Raw genomic sequence first — 7452 nt, forward strand, 5'->3', positions numbered from 1 at the left:
TCTTCCTCATCTCCCCCACGTGACAGATCCAGCGAAGGATCCGGCGCTCCTCATCTCTCCCTTCCCATTTCTCCTCAGCCCCGACGCGCCTATCCCTAGCTCGACGCGGCGACACCATGTCCCTCCCCCATCCCCCCACTCCCTCCCTCTCCCTCTCCCTCACCCTCTCCACAGCCGGTGGTGACTCCTCCCTCTCCCCGGTGACAGTGGCGGCCTCTCTCTGCCTCTCAGCCGCGACAGCGGCGCCTCTCTGTCTCCCCGGCGACGGCAGCGCCTCTCCCTCTCCCTGGATCGGGTGGCAGGCGGAGCAGCAGCAGCGGGCTGGCCCAGATCTAGAGCGGCGGCGGCGGTGGCCTATCCCCATCGACGGCGGTGCCTCTTCCATCTCCCAGGATTCGGTGGCGGGCGGAGCAACAACAACAGTGGGCTGGCCCAGATCCGGAGCAGCAGCGGGCAGAGTAGCAGCAGCAGCAGCGGCGACCTCTCTCCCTCTCCCCTGTGACGGTGGCGGCGCTCCTCCCTCCCCTTGGCACGGCGGCACCCCTCCCTCCCCTTGGCGTAAGAGGGGGCCAGATCTGGGCGGTGGCTGCGAGTCGCCATGGCTGGCCTCGGTCGTCTCCGACCAAGTCCCGTTCCTTGCCTTGCCTTGTTGCTAACAGCAGGCTGACAATGTTTCATATTTCCCGAGATTGATGATCACAATGTTTACAAGCTCTTTATCAACTAGACATTTCATCCTTTTATCTGCATATATCGTATAATGCTTAGCTCTATTGCAGATTGCAAAATACACCTATCGCGGGGGCGCGCGGCACCGCGGCCCACGGTCCCAGCAGCGACTGCGGCGGTGCGTGAATGCGGAGGCGGCATGGCTCGACCTCGACCGCGGTGTCAGCTCTAAACCGGTGTTCTTGACAGCCGGTGAGCTTGTAGTTCGCAGCACCAAACCCAGTGTCCCAAGTGTTCACGTTGTGTTTGAGCGCCCCAAAGCCTTTGTCAGGATGTCTGCCAGTTCCTCAACAGTCCCAATGGACTCAAGCATCACCCGGTTCTCCTCAATGCATTCTCTGATGTAATGATATCTTACGTCGATGTGTTTACTGCGGTCATGGAAAACTGGGTTCCTGCTCAGTTGAAGTGCAGACTCACTGTCAATTTTCAGACTGAAGGCCCTGCTCTTCTCACCTCTGAACTCGGCAAGCAGACGGGCCAACCAAACACCCTGGCAGGCTGCAGTGGTGGCAGCTATATACTCGGCTTCATAGGAAGATAAAGCCACCACCTTCTGCTTCTGAGACTGCCATGTCATGATGCTGGAGCCGAGGAAGAAGATGACTCCTGTGGTGCTCTTCCTTGTATCAATGTCACCGGCTAAGTCACTGTCACTATAGCCAATGAGATGAGCTCCCTTCTTCCTCTGATAATGGCAGCCAAAGTGCAAAGTTCCAGCAACATATCTCAGCACCCTTTTGACAGCCACCATGTGCTCTGTAGTTGGGTTCTCCATGAACCGACTAATGTACCCCACAGAGTAAGCCAAATCTGGCCTTGAATTCACCAAATACCTGAGAGAGCCCACAATGCTCCTGTATTTTGTGGCATCAATAGAAGGAGCAGAGCTGGACTTACTGAGTTTCAGTCGAGGTTCCATGGGGGTATGGCTTGGATTGCACCCTTCCAGCCCAGCAGTCTGGAGTATCTTCGCAGCATAGGCACTCTGACAGACTGAAATTCCTTCTTCAGACTGAATCACTTCCAGTCCGAGATAATACCGGAGAAGGCCAAGGTCGCTCATCCTGAAAGTCGCCTTCATCTCCTCCTTGAAGATGCTGATGTCGCCTGGATTGCCACCGGTGATCACCAGATCATCCACGTAAACGCCCACGATGAGACGCCATGCGCCCGCACCGCGGAGGTAGACAGCATGCTCTGATGTGCTTCGCGTGAACCCGAGTTTGATCAGGGACTCATCGAGCTTGGAGTACCAGGCGCGCGGGGCTTGACGAAGTCCATAGAGAGCCTTGATCAGGTGCAGCACCTTCTTCTCTTGATTCTTCACCACGAACCCCGGCGGTTGCTCGACGTAGACATCCTCCAGAAGCTCACCGTTCAGGAAGGCGGACTTGACGTCCATGTGATGGACTGCCCACCCTTCACTTGCAACGAGCGCGAGCAGCAGCCTTACTGACTCCAGGCGAGCCACAGGCGCGAACACTTCATCAAAGTCAATGCCTTGGCGCTGCACGTATCCCTTGGCGACGAGCCAAGCCTTGAACTTGGTGACAAACCCGGCTTCATCCCGCTTCGTCTTGAAGACCCACTTGAGGCCGATCGGGCGCACGCCTGGTGGAGGATCCACGAGCTCCCAAGTGTCGTTCACCTCAATGGAAGTGAACTCGTCGAGCATGGCATGGCGCCAGTTCTCATGTTGTAGCGCCTCCTGGAACGTCGTCGGCTCAGCTTCACTTGCAAGCAGTAGCTGCTCCTCCAGTTCACATGCAGCGAGACCCGGCGGAGTGGCCTCCCCAAGAACGTTGCCGACGCTACGGTACCGAACAGGGGCGTCGGCGTCGTGGTCCGCGTCCAAGTGCTGTGACGCACCGGCTCCTGGTGGCGACATGAACTCGACCGAGTCCGCGTCCAACTGCGTGTGCGCTCTCGGCGTCGCAGTCCCAGCGTCCAGCACTGGTGAGGCGTGGGTGGACGGAGCTGGCGAGGCCGAGGTAGAAGCAGTTGCTGTCGATGTACGCGCGCTCGTCGTTGTTGTAGTGGTGACGATCTCAGATGGCATCAGATCATCGATGACGAAATCAGCCGCTTCGCCACGCTGGCCCTCGGTCCAGGACCACTGCGCCGCTTCCTCAAACACCACGTCGCGGCTGACGTGCACGCGTCGCGTCACTGGGTCATACAACCGATACGCCTTGGAGCCCGGTTCGTAGCCGACGAAGATGGTGCGTTTGCTCCTGTCATCCAGCTTCCTCAGGTTCGGCGCCGTCACCTTCATGGGCACGATGGAGCCGAACGTGCGCAGGTGCTGAACAGCAGGGACACTACCAGTCCAGAGCTCGTAGGGGGTCTTGCCACCCACGCTCTTGGACGAGGAACGGTTCAGCAGGTAGACGGCCGTGGTGACCGCCTCGCCCCAGAACTCGCCGGGGAGCCCTTTCGCCTTGAGCATGCTGCGTGCAGTCCCCACGACGGATTGGTTCCATCGCTCCACGACACCGTTTTGTTGCGGCGTGTACGGTGCCGTGAGCTGACGACGTACCCCGAGCTCGGCACAGTACTGAACAAAGTCGGCCGCGGCGAACTCCCCGCCACGGTCAGTACGTAGGACCAGCAGCTTCTTGCCGCTCTTGCATTCCGCCGCAGCTTGAACGCGCTTGATCGCCGCAGATGCGGCGTCCTTGGTGGGCAGCAGGCAAATCCACATGTACCGTGAATAATCATCGACAAGCAGTAAAAAATACCGGTTGCCGCTTGGAGTTGGATGCGTGATGGGGCCACATATGTCACCGTGAAACAGCTGTAGCACCTCGCTTGACCGCCCTTGAGCCTGCTGCGGGAACGGTGTCCGCCGGTGCTTGCCGGCGAGGCAGGCGTCACACACCTGCTCCACCTGGGACAGCAGAGGCATGCCACGGACCAGGCCATCCCTACCCATCTTGCGCAGCGCGGCGAAGTGCAGGTGTCCGAACCGGGCGTGCCAGACCCAGGCTTCTTCTTCTCCACGTGTAGCCAGACAGACCGGCTGTGCAATATTGACGTCGAGCACATAGAGCCGGCCTAGGCTGCGGTGGATCTTGGCTAGGAGCCGACGCTCCTCGTCGCGCACCCGCATCACCCCAGCTTCGACAAGCACCTGGTAGCCGGACTCGTCGAGCTGCCCGATGGAGATGATGTTGGCGGTGAGGCGAGGCAGGTAGTAGACGTTGGTGATGGCGTGGTGTTCCCCGGTCTTGCAGGAGAAGAGGACGGTGCCGATCCCCACGATGCGGGCGACGGAGCCGTCGCCGAACCGTACGGAGCCTGTGACGCCGCCGTCGAGGCTGGAGAAGGCAGCTCGCGCCCCGGACATATGGTTCGATGCGCCGGTGTCCAGGACCCATCGCTTCGGGTCCCGGTCGCCGGACTCGTCGAAGACGGCATACAGCTTCTTCTCGACGAGGTGGAGTTGGCCGTCGGCGTGGATCAGTGGCGGCGTCGCCGGCCTCGGCTCCTTCGGCGGCGGCTGCTCGGTTTGGGGAAAAATCCCCTCCTCCTGCTCGCAGCCCACCGCAAGGAGCAGGGTAGACTCCTCCTCCTGGGCCACGTGGGCCTGCTCCTGCACTTTGAGTTTGCCGCGGCAATCTTGAGCCCAATGGCCTTTCTTTCCACAGCGCTTGCACTCGTCGTCAGGACTTGCACGGCCCGAACTCGCGCTGCCGCGTGCATCGCTGCTGTTGCCGCCGCCGCGGCCGCGTGGCTCGCCGCGACCGCGTCCCTTGCCGCGTCCGCCGGAGCTGGAGCCGCCTCGGCTAGACTCCAGCTTCTTGTACCTCTCCAGCCATTGCTCCTCCGTGAGAAGCAGCTTGCCGCCGGCGACTTGGGGCGGCGTTGGCTCGACGTCGTCCACCGCCTTTAGCCTACCGGTCACATCCTCGATCAACAACTGCGAAATGTCAAGCAGTGTCTCGATGGAAACGACTAGCTGCTTGTACCTGGGACGGACAACTCGAAGATACTTGGCGACGACCTTGTGGTCCGGCTCAGGATCTCCTAGGGACGCCAGCCGCTGGACCATACCGGTGAGGCGGAGCGCGAAGTCCTCGATCGCTTCCCCGTTCTTCAGCTTGAGATTTTCGTACTCGGCACGCAAGTTCTGCGCCGTTGCCTTCCGCACACGGTCATCGCCGATGTGGAACATGCGGATAGCCTCCCACGCCTCCTTGGCGTTGTTCTTCTCCGCGAGCGCCGGCACCATCTCCTCTGGAACGGCGCTGCAGATCGCGTCAAGCGCGCTCCGGTCGTCGTTGTACTCGGTGTCGTCGTACTGAACGGCGTCCCAGATGTGGCGCGCCTGCATCTTCAGCTTCATGCGCAGTGACCACACATTGTAGTTGGTCCGGGTCAACTGCGGCCAGTTGCCGGAGCTCCCTTCCCGAACGATCCGCTCGACGACGACCTCCCGCGGACGGCGTGCGTCGCGGGTGCGCGAACGGCGTGCGTCGCGCGTACGTGATCGGCGCGTCGGAGAGGGATCCGGTGGAGGTGAGCGCGGCGGGGTCTTGGCGCCTGACGCGCCAGAGCCGTCGATCTTCTTCTTGCCGTCGTCCTTGTTCGGTGAACGGCCACGGGGCCTCGGCGGCGACGACATGGCGGCGGCAAGGTCTCTCGATCTTCACGCTCTGATGCCAATTGTCAGCTCTAAACCGGTGTTCTTGACAGCCGTTGAGCTTGCAATCGTCAAATGCAAATCACAGAAGCACTCAAACACAACGTGAACACTTGGGACACTGGGTTTGGTGCTGCGAACTGCAAGCAGCGTTTTCTGTTCTTTCTCTTCTTTATTTATTTAGAGTTACAGAGTATCAGGACCACGCAGTGGTCAGGCGCGCACCGTGCGGCGAGCACGTCCATCCCCGTGCCCACGATGCTGCTCAAACACCGGTCATCCTCAGGACGTGCGAGCTACTCCCGCTGCTACTTCTACGCGAGATGGCAACCACAGATCAGTGCTCATCCGCATGCAAAACTGAATAAGAAACATGCAGTCCTAACTAACTGAGCCAGCCAATGCGCTAGGATTACTACTAACACGCGGCGGTGCTGGTAGAACCCAAAGGCAACGCGACGGCAGCACCCGTCCCTATCGGTAAGTTGTCCATCTGCTTGGGACACTACATGGTAAGCCACCGATTTCTGCTCGCCTTCGGTGGCTTCGTGCAACAAGCTTTCCTCTCATTGGTTGATTGTAGCGGCAGGAAGACTAGGAAGGGAGGGGAGAAAGCAAGGAAGGAGGGGGGGATCTGAGCTGAAAATGTGTTATTTGACAATTCATTAGTTATGAGTTGGGGATTTTCTTAGCTCTTTCTAGGAGGTCCGTAGATCTTACCTCTTACCTGTCTACTTATTTTTGGAACTGACTCATGGGTCTACGGTTTGGATTAATACATTAGCGAATCATGGTTTTCTGATTTGGGTTAAAACTTCATGTAGATGTCCCTTTGAATCCATTGCCTCTTATAGTCAGTTAATGGACAGCTCATCTACCACTTCCAACTTAATTGAGCATCATTTGAATCATAATCCTTGCTTGAAGTATTATCTGAAGCTTCATTTTCCTTGCAGATTAAAGGAATGCCTTGGTCCGAAAGGTAATACAAATTTAGTGCTTTTTAAATGCATGCCTGTAGCTGATAAACACACCACCACTTAGCTGTCATTAATTTTTTCTGAACCAATTTTTTTCCTGTTCATCGACGTCATGGGTTCTGTAAAAAAGATTAATCATTTTTTCCAGCAGCTGCACTGCACTATATATGATCATTTGGCCTGCATTTGTCCTCCCTTTTCTCTGAAACACAGATCTCAGGCAATGGTTGGGCAGAAGGTGAATGTAAGGGCAAAGCAGGATGGTTTCCTTGATATCCTAAACCTGAGTTCCTTTTTATAAGTTGTCCAGTATAGTCAATTAGCTTTGGGTCATTTATATTGCTTCAGTAAATTCCTTATATCAATGAAAACTATCCGCTGCTTTATCTATATAAAGACATAATATATCTACCTTCCCAAAAAGTAGAAAATCTTTAATTTGATGCAAACTAATCCTCCCGCTCTCATTTTCAAAAACCATAAAAAATTCACTCATGGGGTATGTGGCCATGGATCTGGAGTCCGGACCACACTTGTCATTTGGAAGAACTTGTGACTCCACACAGTCCTCCTATCCATGGTGCATCGTCCTGTGACCTACTGTGTTGGCTAGCTTCGGGGTGAGAAGCATGCAGGTTGGGATGGGAGCTCAATTCCTGCAGGATTATTACAATTATTAAGGTGCATCGGTTTCTTGATTGTGGGAGGATGGTAGTCATTTCTGATCCATTCTGTGGGAGATGTTGCTAACATTATTTGATATGTTGGTTGTTTGCTGGCTGAGGAGCATAATTAGAGATTTATTATTTTTTTATTTGTGAATAAGGATACAAGATGTGCAACATGCTTTTTTTCCATAGTGTAAATGCTCAGATATGGGTGATTCCAGCAAACTTATGACTAATTAGATTCCAGCAAGTGTGGGATTATTGCTTAGGAATGGGAGGAAACCTGTTGACTTGTAGAGGAAGAGAGATGATCATACTAGTTAGCATTTTTTAGTTGAGTTGATATTTTTTAGATTTGATTTGATATGTATTACTACAATTCGCATTTGGAAGACATGTCATGGAATATTTGTTATAATCTGGTATA

The 7452-nt window shown here is 55.7% G+C and overlaps 1 long non-coding RNA gene across 1 annotated transcript; it reads left to right on the top strand.

The window, feature by feature from the left end:
• Positions 1 to 5731: 5731 nt before the first annotated feature.
• On the top strand, positions 5732 to 7199 carry LOC136549507 (uncharacterized). Its single transcript, XR_010781933.1, has 2 exons — positions 5732 to 5857; positions 6334 to 7199. It is a non-coding gene; the product is annotated as an uncharacterized lncRNA (long non-coding RNA).
• The last annotated feature ends 253 nt before the right edge of the window (positions 7200 to 7452 follow it).

The sequence above is a fragment of the Miscanthus floridulus genome, chromosome 4, assembly GCF_019320115.1.
Source record: "Miscanthus floridulus cultivar M001 chromosome 4, ASM1932011v1, whole genome shotgun sequence".
Lineage (NCBI taxonomy): Eukaryota > Viridiplantae > Streptophyta > Magnoliopsida > Poales > Poaceae > Miscanthus > Miscanthus floridulus.